At 39.5% G+C, this 19280-nt stretch overlaps 1 long non-coding RNA gene across 1 annotated transcript; it reads left to right on the top strand.

The window, feature by feature from the left end:
• Positions 1–12659: 12659 nt before the first annotated feature.
• Positions 12660–17463, top strand: LOC138737738 (uncharacterized). The gene is made up of 3 exons (XR_011341185.1): positions 12660–12761; positions 16932–17084; positions 17175–17463. It is a non-coding gene; the product is annotated as an uncharacterized lncRNA (long non-coding RNA).
• The last annotated feature ends 1817 nt before the right edge of the window (positions 17464–19280 follow it).

The raw sequence follows: 19280 nt of genomic DNA, 5'->3' as shown, positions 1-19280 counted from the left end.
TTAGTTTCTGCTAATAAAATTAAAGTGCCAGTTGATGAAGTCGACAAAGACAATGTGGTCAAACAATAATCATGTCTTTTATTAGCAGAAAATAATGGTACAATAATGAAAGACAATGGGTGCATACACAGTTATACCCAAGGGTAAAGATAATGCACAGCCAATGTTAGTACAGCAAGGCTCGCCGAAGGGAAGACAGACAGCTTAGCAGAGATTCACCACACAGACCCAGTGCAGAAATGGTGGGCTGAATGGCCTCTTTTTTAAAATATTTTATTTTAAGAATTTTCAATGAACATACAGTCAAAATGAAGAATAATCAAAAAGAAAAACATCAATATCCATAATATTAAAAAAAACACAAATATCGATCCACATGCCGATATTAAAGAAAGTGAGAAAAAAGAGTCAACATGTGATTTAATTATTATAAAGAAAAATTACAATAATACTACAAAAATGCAAATTCAATATCCATGTTGAACCAAATGGAGAAAACAAGAATAGAAGGATAATAGAGAGAAAGAAGAACAAAATAAGAGAACCTCCCAACCCTAAGAAACAAGAAATAAAAAAGTAAGAAAAGAGAAAAAATAAATAAATAAAAGATTGGCTTAAACCCTACTCCCATCAAGGGATGAATAATTTGACTTAACTCGGGTCTTTGGTGCTGTGAGCACTGAGGTTTGGGGGGGAGGCTGTGGAAGAGAAAGGAGGGGGTATCGTTAAAGATTTACCTCAATGTATCTTAGGTATGAATTCCATATTCTTGAAAATGCATCACATCTGTTTCTGAGGTTATAGATGATCTTCTCCATGGAAATTCAATTATGCATCTCTAACTTCCAGCAGGCTAAACCTAGTTGGGAATCAGATTTCCAAGTAACTGCTATGCTTTTCCTGGCCACTGCTAAAGTGAGCTTAACAAATTTTAATTGATATTTCAAAGGCCTCATTTCAAATATTACATCTTCTAAATTCTAGTGATTTTTTTTTCCAGAAGATTGCCCAAATCTTCCCAGAAAGGCCTCACTTTAGGGCATAACCAGGTTGAATGCAAGAAAGTACCTATTTCTTGACCACATGAAAAACATTGGTCTGTTATTTCCGATTTGAATTTATGTAACTTTTGTAGAGTAAGGTATAGCTGATGCAAGCCGACACCTTACATTAATCCTGTTAATCATGTTGTTCCAACCTAAGTCAGACCAGCAGAGAGGATCAATTTCTATACCCAAATCTGATTCCCACCTTTGTCTTGATTTATCAAGCCCTTGTTCCCATCTGACGTAAGGAATACATTTTTGAAATAATTTTTTTTTGTGCATCCCTTTCAAACCAGTCTCTATTTCACTGCACTGTAGTAAGGTTAGTGCTGGACATAATTTGTCCCTTAGATAAGATCTTCTGAAGATAGCAGAAAAAAGATATATTCAAAACTCCATATTTATTCCTAATTTGCGCAAATGTCATAAATTGTCCCTGCTCATAATAATCTTCAATACATTTGGGACCAAGTGTCCAGGATTTTATTATCAATTATCAATGGAATTAACATATTTTGAGCCAGGGGTTTTTTTTAGGTGGAGGACCCCCTTTATCCCCAATTTTACCATTAATTTTATTCCACATTGTAATTATGTGCTTTAATTATGGGGTTTCTTAAGGGCCAGATAATAATTTAGAATTCTATTTATATATATATAAGGGTTTCTGCTATCCTCTCACCATCCTTATGTAACTCCAATTTTACCCATGGAAACGTGTCTGCTTAATCAAAGAAGGAGGTCACAATCTTCAATTAGGTTGCTCAAAAATATTTTTTTAAATCCAGAAATGTCAATTGATAATTCCAAGTTAATTTTTCATTAGAGATTCTGGAAAGCTTACCTTTCCACAGAAACTTCATGATCCATTTATTAAAGTTGTGAAAGAATCTCTGAGGTGTAGGAATGGGCAAACTTTGAAAAAAAAAACATTGTATTCTCGGAAGCACATTCATTTTAATACTGTTGACCTTCCAAACAAAGTTATTGGGAGGGTCACCCATTTCTAAGATCATCCTCGATTTTCCAAAGCAAGGGAAGATAATACAACTTGTATAAATTCTGAAGGTTGTTATCTACCTTAATACCTAAATATTTAATTCTATCGAGTGGCCATTTAAATTGAGAATTTCTCTTAATTTGTTCATAATTCCAACCTGTAAGTGGCATAACTTTGCTCATGTCTCAGTTGACTTTATATAAACTGATATAATCCCAAAATCTTCCGATTTAGACTGCAATTTTTGTAATGAGTTAACTGGTTCTGTCAGATAGATCAGAACATAATCAGCAAATCAACTGATTTTAAGTTCTTCCTGATTGATCCTGAACCCCTTTATGTCTGGATCAAAATGGATGTATTCTACTAAAGGTTCAATCGGCAGGACGAAAAGAGCTGGAGATAGTGGACAACCTCATCTGCTAGATCTGGACCGTGGGTGGGAATGCTAATTAAATTTGACCATTAGTTATTACTTTAGCTTTAGGCTTAGAATATAGAGCTCCAACTCAATTAATAAATATTTGTTCTAATCCTAATTTTTCCAGCACTTTGAATAAAAAGAATCCCACTCCAACCTGTCAAAGCTTTCTCCACATCTAGAGCCATGGCAACTCTCAATTTATCCCTTGTTTGTGCCAGATATATAATGCTGAGCAATCTGCATAAATTGTCTGCCAATTGCATCCCCTGCATAAAGCATTTATTAATTTAAGCAAATAAGTTGCCATCTATTTTCCAAGGTTTTGGCAATAATATTATAGTCCATATTCAAAAGTGATATGGGCCTATAAGATAACGGTTTCAATGGATCCTATATTTTTTGAGAATCACCATAATAACTGCTGTTGAAAAGGACTCCAGGAGAGTGTGGGTCACCACTGCCTGATCTAATTCCTCCATAAACAGAGATATTAATACATCTTTAAATTCTTTGTAAAATTGGCTGAATGGCCTCCTTGTGTGGTCTAAGCATTGAGAGATTTGTTCATGATGTTTAAATGACTAAAACTAAACCTAACTATCTGCATTTTAAAGGATATTGTTTTATCGTGCTAATCGCGTCATTGCAAGTTTTTTGTAGAGGCGACTCTAATATCTTTTTGTTTTGTTTCCACGGGCAGTGAGACAGGTGCTCCTTCAAAGGTTCTGAACACAGTGACTAACTAAGCTGAAGAATAGCAGCTCATGAGCCACCTTTAAATGGGAGATCAATCTTTCTTAATGTTCTTGGCACCACTTGAGACCATGGAACTGAACAGTACATCATTTTCTTTGGAAAAATTATTTTATTGTACAATAAACTGTAGCTACACCTGGCATAGGGCTTCGATAACACCATTGCTGCAATAGGATTCCAACTGCACACAGTTTAAATTTGGGGAAAGTTATTTATGTAATTCTTCCATGGCATTGCGAGCAATTTCTTTATGTCGCAGCCATCATAGCTACCAAATGTTATTTGGTGTGATCTTCAAACCCTATTGGTTTACTGGATTTTACATTTCATCAAAGGGCTAAACAGATATTCTTTCTCAGTGTCTCTAAACTATTCATTGTGGGAAGCTGCTGTAAGAATGAACAGTGGCAATTATGACGAGACGAGAGTTTACACGTAAAAACAATGTACAAATGCACTAACGTTCTTCTTGCCTGCTGCAGCCACACAGGTACATAAAATACATTAATGAGCATGATCTATATAAACTATAACCACATGAGAGAAAAATAGATAAAAAGTAGAAAAGGATAGATAAATATTAACAGCTGCATTTAATGCAAAATATGTGATGTGACAATGGAGCAGCCAGATTTTTGGTATTACAGTAGTGTTCTGGTCAAGGTAGAATGAAAAGGTTTGAGATCCTGACCGCTGATGGGGAATAAAACCTAAAGGTAACAAATTTCAGGTTTCTATCTCTTCTAACAGAAAATAGCATTGAGAATGACCAGGGTGGTAAGGATTCTTTATGATCTTGACTACTTTCTTGAGGCAGTGTCTCACCCTGATGTTTTCAGTGGACAGGAGGTTGGTGCACTTGATGGCCCCAGCTATGTTGCCACTTTCTGCAGCCTTCTGCATCCTGAGCAAGCAAGTTGGCAAATGAGGCCTTGATGCAACCAGTAAGTATATTTTCCACAGAAGACCTGTGGATGTTTAATAGCATGCTAAATCTACCTGGATTCCTTGGAAAGTAAAGTTTGGGTGCCTTCTTCATGCTTGCCTCACTTTGCTGGCTCCAGGAGTTGGCCTTCGATAGGCAATGCCCAGGAACCTGAAGGCTCTAACTTTTACATTGGCAATGCTTCAATGAAGACAGTTGTGTGATCACTTGGCCTCCCTTTCCTAAATTCCACTATAGGTTCCTTGGTCTTCTTGACACTGAGAACAGGATTGTTGTTCTGGCACCACTTAACTAGATTCTTGATCTCCATCCTATAAGCTGACTCATCATTTCCCATTATTTGGACAACGGCGATGTCATCAGTGAATTTATAGAGTGTGTTGGAGCCGAACTTGGTAACACAATCATGGGTACAGAGCGATTAGAGCACTAATCATACACAACAGCATCTTTATACAGCTCTTGAAAGCTCTACAACACAACTGTGCTTTGCAGTGAAATTGTGGGAGAAAAAAGTTCATTTTAAAAATAGGGCCTGAAGGCTCTAATAAGTAAATTTAAACTCTGTAGTATTTTTTAAAGAAGCAGAATATATCCATCTTTCCGGCAGTTTGTTGAAAGTTCCCAACAGATGTAAATTTACTTCATGCAGCCACTGATTAATTAAATTCAGTGTGTTTATTAACAGAATGGTTGAGATTATGTTTGATTACGGGAAATGACTTTTTTTTGGCACTGAGTGCTTTTAGGGCTACATGGGAACAAGGGAAACTCTCAAGGAGAGTTGTATGATTTGCAGGCTATCTTCCATTCTCTTTGACCTTTTGCCATGCTAACATAAACCTCTCATGTTCATAGCAGAAATGGAGCTTAACAGGAAAATAGAAATAGAAAACTGCATTCTCTTAAGTTTAATGAGAAATAACCATATAAACACAAATTAAAAAGTGTGTTTTGACCAGAAATTGGGATCAGTAGCTATGCCTTTTATAAACAAAACATGGTATTGGTCAGTTCATTAATGTGGAAGCAGTGCAATCATGGCCTCAGTTCATCGAAACCATTGAGGAGCAAAAGGAGGAGAAGAACTAGGAGGAAGATGAGAAGAAGATTGAGAGGAGGTACCAAGTCTCTACTTGTCTGCATTGACCATTACAAACTAATCTGATGCATCACTGTAACTTCAACCTAATGACTTTATTCTGCAACAATCCAATCCTCACTATCCATCCACATCAACACCTCTACTTCCTCAGGTGTTTGCAGAGGACTGGTATGACATTGAAATCCCGGCAAATTTCTACAAATGTGTGATGGAAAGTGTGCTGACCAGCTGCACTATGGTCTAGTAGAGGGACATCAATACCCCTGAACGTAAAGCCCTCAAAATCATAGTGGACACAGCCCAGGACAACACAGGCAAAACCCTTCCCACTATCGAGAACATCTACAGGGAATGCTGCTATTGGAGAACAGCAGCAATCATTAAGGAACCACTCCACCCAACACATGCTCTGTTCTCACTGCTGCCATCGGGAAAGAGGTGTTGGTGCCACAACATTCACATCACTAGGTTCAGAAACAGCTGCTACCCCTCCACCATCAGACTCCTCAACAACAAACTCAATCAGGATTTCATTTAAGGACTCTTACTTGCACACTTCATTGTTTTTTTATTCTCTGTGATGCACAATCATTCTGTTTACATTTGTTATCAGTTTACAGATCTTTATTTGTTTACATGTATATGCTGTGTGCATTTTTTTGCACTTCACCTGCAGAAGAAAGTATCTCAGGGTTGTAGGTAATATCTTGTATGTACTCTGACAATAAAACTGAAACTGAAATCTGAAATCATCTGCAATTGAGATGGTACTGAACAATTTCATGAGGTATTAGAATGTCAAACTCAACGTTCAAATTTATGGTCGGAGTACTAACAAGACACCACATACAAACTTAAGATTCTTTCTCTTGCAGGCTAGGCAAAAATTCTACTTACTGGTAACCGTAAACTATACACAAGAGGAAAGAAATGTATACAAAGAAATGTAAACAAACTGATTGGAAATACATAGAAAATGAATATCCATTAATAAATAATGAGAAAAGTTAGAGCTCATAAATGATTCTCTGAATAAGTCTGCTGTTCAAGAGACTAATAGTTGAAGGGTATCAGCTACTCCCGAACCTGGAGGTATAAGTCCAGTGGCACCTGTACCTCTTTCCTAATGGCAGCAGCCAGAACAGAGCATGTCCTGGGTGGTGTATATCCTTGCTGATTGCTGCTGCTCTCCTTCAGCAGCATTCTATGTAGATTTTCTCGATGGTGGGAAGAGTTTTGCCTGTCTTGTCCTGGGCTGTGTCCATTACATTTTGTTGGGCTTCGACTCAGAGGTTTGGGTGCACCATTCCAGGGCATGAAGCAGCCAATCAGCACACTTTCCACTTCACACCTCTAAAGGTTTCTCAAAATTTCCAATGACATACTAAACTTCAGCAAACTCCCGAGGAAGTAAAGGCATTGACGTGCTTCCTTCACAATGACATTAGTGTGTTGGGTCTAGGAAAGTTAGAAATGGGGTGATATTCTGCAATATCTGAGCTGGATTCATCATCTTTAATTTTAACATTCTCCAGAGCAGGAGTTGAAGGAGACAAAGATACACATCTAGACCAATAATATTGTTCATTGAACATGCAGATAAAAATCCAGTTTTGTTATTTTCACACTTAATTTTATCGTCATTTGGAATGGATTTTGAAGATATTTAGCATTATTATTTACAGGAAAGTGGGGAGCAGGAAGATGTGGCATAGCCAATCATGTTTCAAGGCTGGTGATATGATGTCCTATTGATCATGTCCTTTCATTTCATTTCCTGCTGCCATGGTCCTAACTGATAGGCTGGGCTGCAGATGCAAAGTCACAGCTGAGGTAGGAGACTGTGCATGGCAAAAACTTAGGGAATGATTCTTGGCTTTGGAAATTGGGAAAGAAGAATAGGTATAGGCTACTGGTGAGAACAGTGGATATTCAGAACAAAGGGCTCAGATCTGGGCAGAGTTGTGACAATGGGGACAGGGTGACCAAGTCTTTAGTCAGGGTGCCGAATTAAGTTAAAAACTTAAGTATGGCATTAAATAAACCTGCATCTGTGCTTGGGATACGTTAAATAAAAGTTTATTTTTATAACAGGCAGGATAGACCCTCATGTCATGAGAGTCACGACCCACAATTGCAAAGGTCCAGATTCTCATCTGATGAGGCCAAAGGGGAAATTGGTCCAATTGTTAACTCTGAAATGGTGCTTAAAAATGAGCTTATTTTGTCAGTTGTCAACCATTAGGAACCAGAGACAAATGAATTAAGAAACTAATTAGTGTATGTACTGTACAAACAGAATACTATTTATCAATTATAAATTTGCAAAGATTAAACTCAAAGACCACTAAAATCAGGGGCTCTTTGACTTGCATTTGTGTTTAGCTATTGTGTTTGCTCAGTCTGTGGCTACCTAGTCATGAGACATCATGTCCCGATGCAGGAGATGTCAGAAGTCTATATCAGATTCTCTGGAAATCGGCACCATTCCTATCCATTGGTCCTTAGGTAGATCCAAAAGAGTGAAGCTGGAGCTATATCCATCCAATGTGCCAGGCATCAAGAAATTTCAAAGTGCAAGGAAATTGGCATTCATGTTCTGCATTCTTCCACACAGCACAGGAAGGACTCAAGAAGAAGAGCAGAGGTTAATTTCATGGCTCACTCACATTGTACGCTTACCCAGTTTTATTTAAGAACATAAGAAATAGGAGCAAGAGGAGGCCATTAGTCCCATGGAGCCTGCTCCACCATTCAATGAGACCATGGCTTCTCTGATGATGAGCTCATCTCCATCTACCTGCCTTACCTGAAGAGCCTCTTGCCAGATCATGGCCAATCAGACACCAGCAACTCAGCAAGATGCAGTGAAATCTCCGTGGGATTATATGCACCCACCCATTTGCAAGAGCGAAGGAATGGACACCCTGGGAGTGACCACGATCAAGCAACCCACATGCAGCAGCCATGGCATCGGAAGAAATTGGCCCTGAGTGCCTCTGTGAAAAAAAAACTGTAATAGCTAAAGGTCAGCAAGTAAATTTTAAGGTCCATTCAGTTTTCTTCATCTCTTTATTTCCATCAGGACCAGGGAATCCTACACATATAACATCAGACTGATGCAGCCAGCAATGGTTCTGCAAAAGCAGGACCTTCCAAGGCACAGTGGCTCCAGGTGGGTGGTACTCCTCTGGAAATGATCTCCATGGACCTTGCACAAGCAGATCAACAACATTGACAAAAACAAAATGAAGAAATTCTCCTCTAGCACATTAACAATAAAAAAGAGAAGTCATTTGTTTATGATGTTTCCTTAATTTACTCAAGGGAAAAAAAAAATTGGATATCAAGAAAATTCAACATTTAAGAGATTTATTATGGAGCTGGTTAGGCCACACTTGAAATACTGTGTGCATTTCAGATCACCCCCATTACAGGAAGGATGTGGAGGCTCTGGAATGAGTATAGAAGTTTGCCAGGACCTTGCCTGATTTTGAGGGTATGAATTATGGGGAGAGATTTGACAAACTTGCATTGTTTGATCTGGAATGCAGGAGGCTCAGGGGTGACCTGATAGAGATCTATATAATCAGAGGAGTCAGTGATTGGGTCAGAGACGGCATCAGAAGAGATCTAATCGGGGGGGCATTAGGGTAACCGCGGGGGAAGGTGGGTCACAAACTGTCATTCGAGGACATACTCAGTGGGGGGGGGGGGGTGTGTGGAGAGCCATGGAACTCCTCTATATGCAGTGCTGGGGTGGAGGTGGAAGCGGATGCCATATCTGCCATGGACCTTCTCCATCCACTGCAGCGTCACACTTCCCCCTCCTTCTGGTGCTTCAGACAAACATGCGTGCTTATAGTGCATTGAGACAAAACCATGTGATTCATTTTTGGTGACACCCCTCTGACGTCCACAACCCACTAGTGATACTAGTGTTCTGGGTGCGTAGGGGGCCACAATAATTCATGGGGGGTGCATGGCCCACAAATACACCTCCGTGGATTGGGTGGACAATCAGAATCTTTTTCCCAGGGCCAAAGCATCACACAATGGAGAGCATGTGTTTAAGGTGAGGAGGTGGGAGAATCTTAAGGGAGACATAGAATGGCAGATGTCTTTAACAGGCTGGCAGAAGTAGTGGTGGAAACAAATATAATACAGTGTTAGTAGCATTTAAGAGGCTTCTAGATAGACATATAAATATAAAGGGATGGAGGGGTATCTGCCAGAAGGAAGCCACAGAGTTTTAGTTTGGTTTGGACATTAGGTTTAACATGGACACATGAGCCTAAGGTCCTGATCCTATGGTGTACTGTTCTAAATTCTTTCGGAGATTTAAACTCTGGGATTGCTTTGACTTTGGCAAATAACTTAAAAATCAAGTTAATAAAAGATATTTTTAGATTTTTGAAATGTTTTGAAAATGTGAACAAGGAAAGACATTTTCCTCTGTGTGGGAGGTCAATGACAGGAGGCTTTCAGTTTTAAATTACAATTTTGGATGGAAGGACATTTTTACACAGATGCATGTGGATTGATAGGGCAGAGAAATTGCATCTGCAAATGGAAATTTGGGGAATGTTTGTGCAGTAAAGTGATGCAGAAGTAATGCAGCAGGTCAATGGGATTATTTTTCAGTTGGCCAAGCAGGAAGCTGGCATGACTATGATGAATTCAATAGATTCCTGCTGTACTATAAACTGTTTTGGTATCAAAATCGTAATAATTTTGTACATTGAAAGAATATGGAAAAACAGATTTGTGAATGGATTAGAGATCCCCAGGGCATTTTATACCTACAGAGATGCAAGAGGCTACTTAAGGAGAGAATTGGGCCACTCAGAGACAATGGAGGGAATTTGTGGGCTAATTATTCATAGTGATACAGTGCAGTTACATGCCCTTCTGGCCAATTACTCACACATGGCCAATTAAGTATTAACTCTGTACGTCTATGGAACATGGGAGGAAACCAGAAGATTCAAAGGAAAACATGGACACGGAAAACCTATAAACTCCTTTCAGAAAGCAAGAGAGCAAACCCAGGTCATTGGTGCTGCAACGTTGTTGCACTAATCGATTTGCTAACGGTATTATCCATAACCATGTCTGCTCCTTCCCATTCCCTTTCACCCCTCCCTCACCTTTATATTCAGGTGTCATCCTGATTTTAGGCACTCTTGATGAAGGGCTCAGGCCTGAAACATAGAACATAGAATATTACAGCACAGTACAGGCCTTTTGGCCCACAACATTGTGCTGACCTATATTAACCTTCTCAGCAAACCAAACCTTCCCTACCTCATACCCATAACCCTCTATTTTTCTTGCATGCATGTTCCTGTCTAAGAATATTTTAAATATCTCTATTGTACCACCTTTCACCACCACCCCCCCCCCCCCCCCCAGCAATGCATTTCAGGCACCCATTATTCTCTGTGTCAGAAACTTACCCCTAACATCTCCCCCAAACTTTCTCCTCCAAGCCTTTAATAGGTATCTTTGGTATTTGCTACTATAGCCTGGAAAAAAAGGTGTGACCTGGCCATCCTAACTATGCCTCTCATAATTTTGTAGACTTCTACCAAGTGACATTTCATCCTTCTTCACTCCAAAGAGAAAAGCCCTGGCTCTGTTAACCTTGCCTCATAAAACATGTTCTTCAATCCAGGCAATGTCCTGGTAAATCTCCTCGGCAAATTCTCCTAAGTTCCCACATCCTTCCTGTAACGAGGCAACCAAAATGGAACACAATATTCCAAGTGTCATCCACCTAGAGTTTTATAGATCTGTAATATTATCTTACAGCTCTTGAACTCTATCTCCTGACTAATGAAGGCCAACATATCATAGGCCTTCTTACCCTATCAACCTGCACAGCAACCTAGAGAGATCTATAGATTTAGATCCCAAGGTCCCTCTGTTCTTCCACACAGTTAAGAATCCTGCCCTTAACCATGTACTCCATCTTCAAGTTCAACATTTCAAAATGCATCAAGTCACATTTATCTGTATTGAACTCCATCTGCCACATCTCCAACCACTCTGCCTCCAGTCTATATTCTGTTGCAACCTACGTTATCCTTCTATATTATCCACAACACCTCCAACCTTCATGTCATCTGCAAATGCAGACTGCTTTTACTTCCCATTGATGTTTTCCAGAATTTTTGTGTCCTGCAGCCAATGTTGTTCCTTTAGTCAAAAAGAGAAATGGGGATAATGCAGGAAACTATAAGTTGGTAAGCCTGACATCAATGGTAGGGAAATTATGGGGAGGATACCTAAGGTATGTGCAAATTATGCATATTTGGTCATATTAGCCTGGAGAGATTAGGGGTAGTCAAAATGATTTCATGTAGGGCATGTCATATCTTACAAATTTCATTGAGATTTTTGAGGAGGTGACAAAAATAGTTGGTGGGGTAAGGCATTTGATAATGTCCCTCATGGCAAGGATTTCCAAAATGTTAAAGATGGATGTGATCCATGGTGAAATGAGGGTAATGGGGAAGGGTTTTATTCTGTCTGGAGGTCAGGACCAGTGATGTTCCACAGGGATCAGTGCTCTGCTCTTTGTGATGTATACAAATGACTTGGATAAAAATGTGAATGGATTGGGTTAGTAATTTTCAGATGACATAATGATTGGTGGAGTTGTGAATTATGTAGAAGGCTATCAAAATATACAAAATAATATAGATCAGTTACAGATATGGCTAGAGAAATGACAGGCAGATTTTAATGCAAACAAGTGTAAGGTGTTGCACTTTGGGAGGTCAAATGTATGGTCAATTGCAGGATGTCAATGGAAGGATGTTTATAAGCATGGATGTGCAGAGGGATCAGGGGGTCCAGTCTGTCGCTCCCTGGAAATAGCTACAGAAGTAGAGCGGATGTAGAGTATGCATATGGTATGCTCACCTTCATTGAGAAGGGCATTGAGTATAAATATAAGGTATCATGTTGCAGCAACTTAAAACTTTGGTTAGGCAACTTAGAGTATTGTGTGTCATTTAAGTTCCCTGTAGTGTGGATCGTGAAGGGTTATGTGGCCTCTCCATCTGGAATCTGGTGGGAATGTTGATTACAGAGGCTCATCTGACCTCTCTGCTGGAGCCTAGTCAGAAGCAAATCAAGGGTTAGATCTGGCCACCTGTAAGGCTGATGAGAGATTGGCCTTGGTAGCTGACATATGATTGGTCTTCCAGGTCCCTGTCAATGATTAGATCTGCATACAGGTAAGGCTGACGCACGATTGGTCCTCACAGATCACATGGATGGGTGAACACACAAAAGGCCGAGCACATGCGGTTTACCTCTCTCTCTTTGTTTGCTGCTGCAGGGAGCTCTTTAAGGCCAACTGCAATGGGCCCATCCCAGATCCTGAGCCATGGTCAATGCTGGAAAACAGATTTATATGTACATCCTTATGATCTGTAATTAATTTACTGTTCATTTGTGTGCTATGCCTGTAGGTAGGTGGGAATTGTGTGTTTAACCGTTGCATTTGCAATTGGGAGTTGAGAATATTTAGCAGTGATTTATTCATACTTAGTGTAGTTATTTGTGTTTTGCTGTTGTGTATATGTTCATTAGTTGTAACCATTTCTGAGCTCCAGGCTGCGAGTCACAGGCAGCTCTGGAAGGCCAACTGCAATGGGCCCATCCAAGATCCCAAGCAGCAGCGATACTGGAGATCAGGATCATGTGTATGTACTCATTTAGTTACACGGTATACTGTGCCTTTTGGAGGTGGGTGCTGAAGAAGTTAAGCTCTCATTTCTTGGTATATTGTGTCTGGAGGTGGTATGTGCTGAAGAAGTTAAACCCTCATTTCTCAGTATTCCATGCCTGTGTGCTGTGTATGTTAGTCTGTGTGTGCTCCTTTTTGTGAATAAAGACCATTGTTTGTTCATATCGCATGTTCAGCCCTGATTCTCTTTGAACCTGTCGATCCTTTTCTGAAACACAACATTTGATACTGCGAGCAGCATTTAAGGGCTTTGACTTAACCAGTGGGGTCATGGTGTGTTTGCACAACACTAACCCGGAGAGAATGAGTTCCCTTCATTTACAGGATTACTCATCTGTGGGCGCTGGAAGCAGTGATGGCAGAACTCTGCAGTGGTTGGATGGGTGGCTGATGAATATGCCACCAGAGCCAACAACATGAATGCTACAGAAGGACTGCTGCGAACACTGATCCTTGACAACAATGAAAGCAAAGACTCGGGGGTGGGGAGGGTGGGGTAACTGACCAGCTCCACAGGTTTTGATATTCCTGTATTGGGGAGGTATTGATTGCCAGCCAACCTTTCCCCACACCAGTAACAGCCATACATCTGGCAACCATCAGTGGGGTAGATGGCTCAAAGGCAGGTCTTTGCCTGTGTGCAATCTGGCCAATACAAAGTCCCAACTCTCAGAGTGAATCCCCTAATGGTGAGCTGAACTTAAGAATGTTTGTGCAGATATTACCAATCAGCACTGCTCTGATCAATTGGTAGGTGCAGAAACTGTATCCAGGCATGATAGGGTCTGAAACTGACACCTCAGTGAAGATTTGTGCTCTCTAGGGTCTAAGTGGTATGTTCTGGATGCATGGCTGCTGCACCGACCCCTGGTTCTCCATGGGATGGTGCAGCGACTGCTATTTGGGATGTGTGCCACCATATGGCACTTTAGTCTGATGGAGCATCTGTATGAATGGCCACCATAGAGGAGACGCTAGCCAATGAGATGGCTGCAGCACCTCAGAATAAGGAGGAGTCAGGATGGCCTTGGACTATATGGTTGTAGACAGAGGTGGTGCCAAAGTTGTTGTTGATAAGAAGCGGGGCACTTGCATTCCAGGCCAATCTGGGATTACCACTCACTCACTACACATGAGAATCGAGGAACAAACTAAATGAGCCAGGACCAGTCCCTTAAACATAAGTCCTCATGGGGAAGCTGGTGGACCTGCCTGGCTGGGTGGGGGTTGGGGGGGGGGAAAGTTTCCATACCATCAATGGGTATAGATTTTAAGTACTAGTCTATAAATGGATTGGCATGGTGTGGTGATTTCCAAGGGGTGTAATGTAATGTGGATTGTGGAGGGTCATGTGGCCTTTCCATCTGGAATCTGGTGGGAACTTACCAATAGTAAAATCTCAAATTCGGTAAGGACATACCACCATTCTTCTTAGGTTTCTGTAAGTGAAGCTTATTCAATCTGGCCCCCTTACAATTCCAAATATAAGATGAAATCTTAGATTCAATATTATCAAAATAAGATTTTGGAATAAAAATTGGGACAGCTTGTAATAGGTATAAAGATTTAGGCAATATTATCATCTTAACAGCATTAATACGCTGAACCAAAGACAGTCATGGGGACCATCTAGTAAAAGATTGTTTCACAAAATGTAATAAAGGAGAAAATTTTAATTTAAACAAATCTTTAATTTTCCTAGTGATTTTAACATCTAAATAAGTAAAATACTCTTTAACAATCCTAAATGGCATATTATCATAAATAGGGTCTTGTGAGTTTATTGGGAATAATTCACTTTTATGAAAATTTAGTTTATATCCAGAACAACTCCCAAATACAACAATAAAGAGAGCAACGACCCCGCTGTGCTGTCCTGCCAAAGCACCGCTGTGATATTTTCCTTGACTAGCAATGCCACTCCTCCCCCTTTTATCCCTCCCTTCTATCACGTCTGAAACAACAGAACCCGGGAACATTGAGATGGCAGTCCTGTCCCTCCTGAAACCAAGTCTCACTAATATCAATAATGTTGTAATTCTTCCATATCAATCCACGCCCTAAGCTGGTCTGCCTTTCCAACAATACTCCCATTGAAATAAATACAGCTGAGAACATTTCTATCACGTACAAACCTTTGATTTCTGTCTATACATGCAGACCTCACATGACACTCCACCTCACTATCTACTGTAACACTCTGGTTCCCACCCCCCTGCCAATCCAGTTTAAACTATCCCCCTCCCCACCCCACTCCAGAGCAGCACTAGCAAACTTACCCATAAGAATCTTAGTCACCCTCCACTTCAGGTCTAAACTGTTCTGTTGGAACAAGTCCCACCTTCCCTGGAATCATGAAGCTCTCCCACCTGCACCATCTCTTTAGCCAATATTTAGCTGCATTAACTTCCTATTTCTAGCCTCAGTAGCACGTCGCATGGGTAGCACTTCTGAGATCGCAACCCTGGAGGCCCTGTCCTCCAGCTTTGCACTTAACTCCCTAAACACTCTTTGCAGGACCCCCTCATCCTTCCAAATCACGTCATTGGTCCCTACATAGACTATGACATCTGGCTGCTCACCCTCCCTCCTGAGAATACTGAACTCGGCCCAATATATCATGAACCCTGACACCAGGGAGGCAGCAGACCATCTGGGATTCTCGATCTTTCTCACAGAACCTCTTTTCTGTCCTCCTAGCGAGTGAATCCCCTATCATTACTGCTCTCCTCTCCCCTAGCGAGTGAATCCCCTATCACTACTGCTCTCCTCTTTTTCTTCCTTCCTTTCTGAGCTGAGGGACCAGTCTCGGTGCCAGAGACGTGACTACTACAACTTGTCCCTTGTAGGTCACCCCCACCAACAGTATCCAAAACGGTATACTTATTGTTGATTATAACGTCCATATTGGATGGATATTTATGAGAAATATCAATCCAAAAACACAAATCAGGTAATCACAACAGAGAAAATTCTGTGAAAATTAACATATAAACAGATGGTTCAGGAAAAGGTCTTCAAGCAACCATCAGGCAAGGAGGTGATGCCAGGAGAGGTCTGACGTATACTGACTCATGCTGCACTCAGATTTAAAAGAAGACATTAGTTTTGAGCTTGACAGATGCCACAGTTATGGCTGTACTTGCAAATGTGTGCAAATTAATTGGAACCCCCTTGATGTGGTTGTGATTCAGTGCTCATTATCCATGACACACAAATTGTCTGCCATCCAGACAAACTGGCTCATGCATACCTTCCTGCAGAAAAGACAAATCACAGTCACACATTATTGGAGCAATTAAAAGTGAGCTGAGGATCTGCCTTGCCAGCCTCTGGTGAAGAAGCTGAAGCAGGACCCGTCATTTGGTGCAATGAGGCAAGAATCAAATGCTTTGTTATGAGAAGATGACCAGAGATACAACTCCCACTTCATGGACTGTCTCCATTCCACCACGTTCAAGGCAAGCTCGGCACTTCTGAGTTCGCCAGACATGAGGGTGGTGGCACAAGAATAAATCAGAAGAGAAATGCTGGTGCAGACGCAGTCTTCTCCTTTGAGTGAGAATATTTGTTGTAATAGGTGAATACAGAAGTGAAAGTCTTGACATGTGTGCCATGTGCAGATCTATGGAATCAAGGAAACTAAATTAAAATAAGGGTTGCAAGAGAGAACTTGGGGAAAATCAGCATCAAATCTCTTTGCAGTTTTGACCAAGAACACTCAGTGATGGGATGCTTATTTTTCCACCTTCATTATTAACTAACTGAAGGCCCAGTTCTCGATCCAGGCAGGATGTACAGATTGCAAGCTCATCATTTTCTGCAGATAAGTTTTCAAAATTTGCAGTTAAGATAAAATTCATTCATGGAATATTATTGTCACATTTAATAGGGAAAAAGGTTGCGAATGCTAGAATAAAAGCACAGACGGATGCCTATCTTCATTCTATAGTAAAACATGAAAATCTGTAGACACCACGGTTGAATTAAAAACACAACGCTGGAGAAACTCAACGGGTCACACATTGTCCTTTAAATAGTCAAGGTAAAAATACATAACTGACATTTTGGGCTTTGAACCCTTTATCAAGGTAATGTTTTGTTTTTCACCTATCCTTATTTTCTTGGCATTTAGAACAGTGGTCCCTTCCAGCCTAGTCCAAACACACGAACTCCTCAACCCAAACAACTGGCAACAGCTGCTTGATTGGAGGAAGCCTAAAGTTCCAACTCGAATAAGCAACCAGAGGAAAGCGACACATACTATGAAAATGCATATCTTCTGAAGATGGGCTTTAGGAGGTTGAAATCAATGACGATCTCACAGAGGATGCATCACAAGTCCTGCTGAACATCACAATCAAGCAAGAAAACATGGAACCAATGTTAGCATGATGAGGGAGAACTGTTTACCACCTCAAACACCAGGGGATTTTGGGTGACAATTAAAATGTCTTTTTTTAAAATTCCCTTGACTCAATCTTATCTTCTTAAATTTGGAAGAATAAACATCCTCACCTAAATAAAGTCCATTTACAAAAACCTAAAAAGAATGGAGGTTCAGCTTTACCAAACTTTAGGTTTTATTATTGGGTAGTCAATATATGAAACTTTACAATTTGGTTAATAACCATGATGACTGTCCAATATGGATATCTCTAGAATCTAATTTTGTTACAAAATTTTCTCTCATTTCTCTTCTTGGATCCTTACTTCCTATATGTCTAAATAAATTAACTAATAATCCAGTGATTAAGCATACTTTGAGGATCTGGATACAATTTAGAAAACATTTTGGTTTAATGAGATTTTTCTCTCTCAAATCCTATTTTTTATGAATATTTCTTTACATCTTCCATGATTGATGCAACTTTTAAAGAATGATATAGACTGGGCATTAAATATTTTAAAGATTTATTTGTCGAGGGGAGTCTCACTTCGTTTGAACAACTTTCAGTTAAGTACAGTCTACCAAATGATCTTTTTTATTGTAATCTACAGATTAGAGATTTTTTACGATCTCAATTACATACATTTCCTAAGAGGACTAATAAGAATTTAATTGATGTAATTTTTTAATTTACAACCTTTCTATAATGTTTCAATATCTAACATTTATGATATGTTGTTTGGAATAAGAGGGGCTCCCTCAGATAAAATTTAAAAAGCCTGGGAACAGGGCCTACAACTTTTAATTCCTGAGGAAACTTGGAATATAATTTTCAAATTGGTTAATACCTCTTCTTTATGTGCCCACCACTCTCTCCTACAACTTAAAGTCCATAGAGCTCACATGTCCAAAGTCAAACTGGATGTATCTGGATGTATCTCCTTTTTCTGATAAATGCAACAATGGAGATGCTTCATTAATTCATATGTTTTGGACATGCCAGAGTCTCGAGAAATATTGGATTGAAGTATTTCAAACTTTCTCTGTACTTCTTAAATTTAATTTTACACCAAATCCCTTAACTGCTTTATTTGGTATTGCTGAAGAAAGTGACATAACGTTAATGACATCTGATCTGTATGTATTAGATTTTATTTCTCTTATGGCCAGGTGGGCAATGTTGCTCAGATAGAGGAATGTTACCCCACCTAATCATACTCAAAAGTTATATGATGCCTTGTCATGTTTAAACATAGAGAAGAAAAAATACTCAATTTCCAATTTGAATTTAAATTTTCAAACACTGTGGGACTCTTTTTGAATTACTTTTATAATCTTTGATTTGTATGAAGATAGGGAATTATCACTCTGTTATGAATTCTGTCTTTCTTTTGTTTTCGGTGTGTAATGGGTCTTTTTGAATTTTAACATATATCCGTATGTACTCTATTTTTGGATGTGAAATTTCAATGTAAATAAAAATATTGAAAAAGAAAGAAAGAAAAAGAAAATATCTCTAAACGTTGGATTGGAAATGAGTTGAAAAGTTATGTTAAAAGGTTGTGAATTATTTGTTTTGGTACACAAGGTGTATTGGCTTTTGGCTATATGGAACATGTAGATCAGAACATTCTTAAACAAATGTCTAAATATGTCTAAATTTAAAAATGAAGTAAAACCCCTGGTATCCTGAATTCAAGAAACCAGCAAACAAAAATCAGGGAAAATTACTGAAAATTAAAATAAATAATAATAAAATAATAGGTAAAAAATACATACATATAAAATTGGCACCTTTGCAGTTAGTTTTCCAATCAACTACTCGCGTGCCAGTGGATTTGTCAAAGTATC

This window comes from Narcine bancroftii, chromosome 6 (genome assembly GCF_036971445.1).
Source record: "Narcine bancroftii isolate sNarBan1 chromosome 6, sNarBan1.hap1, whole genome shotgun sequence".
Taxonomy (NCBI): Eukaryota; Metazoa; Chordata; class Chondrichthyes; order Torpediniformes; family Narcinidae; genus Narcine; species Narcine bancroftii.
Note: the sequence above shows the minus strand (reverse complement) of the source record. Positions and strands in the feature narration are given on the sequence as shown.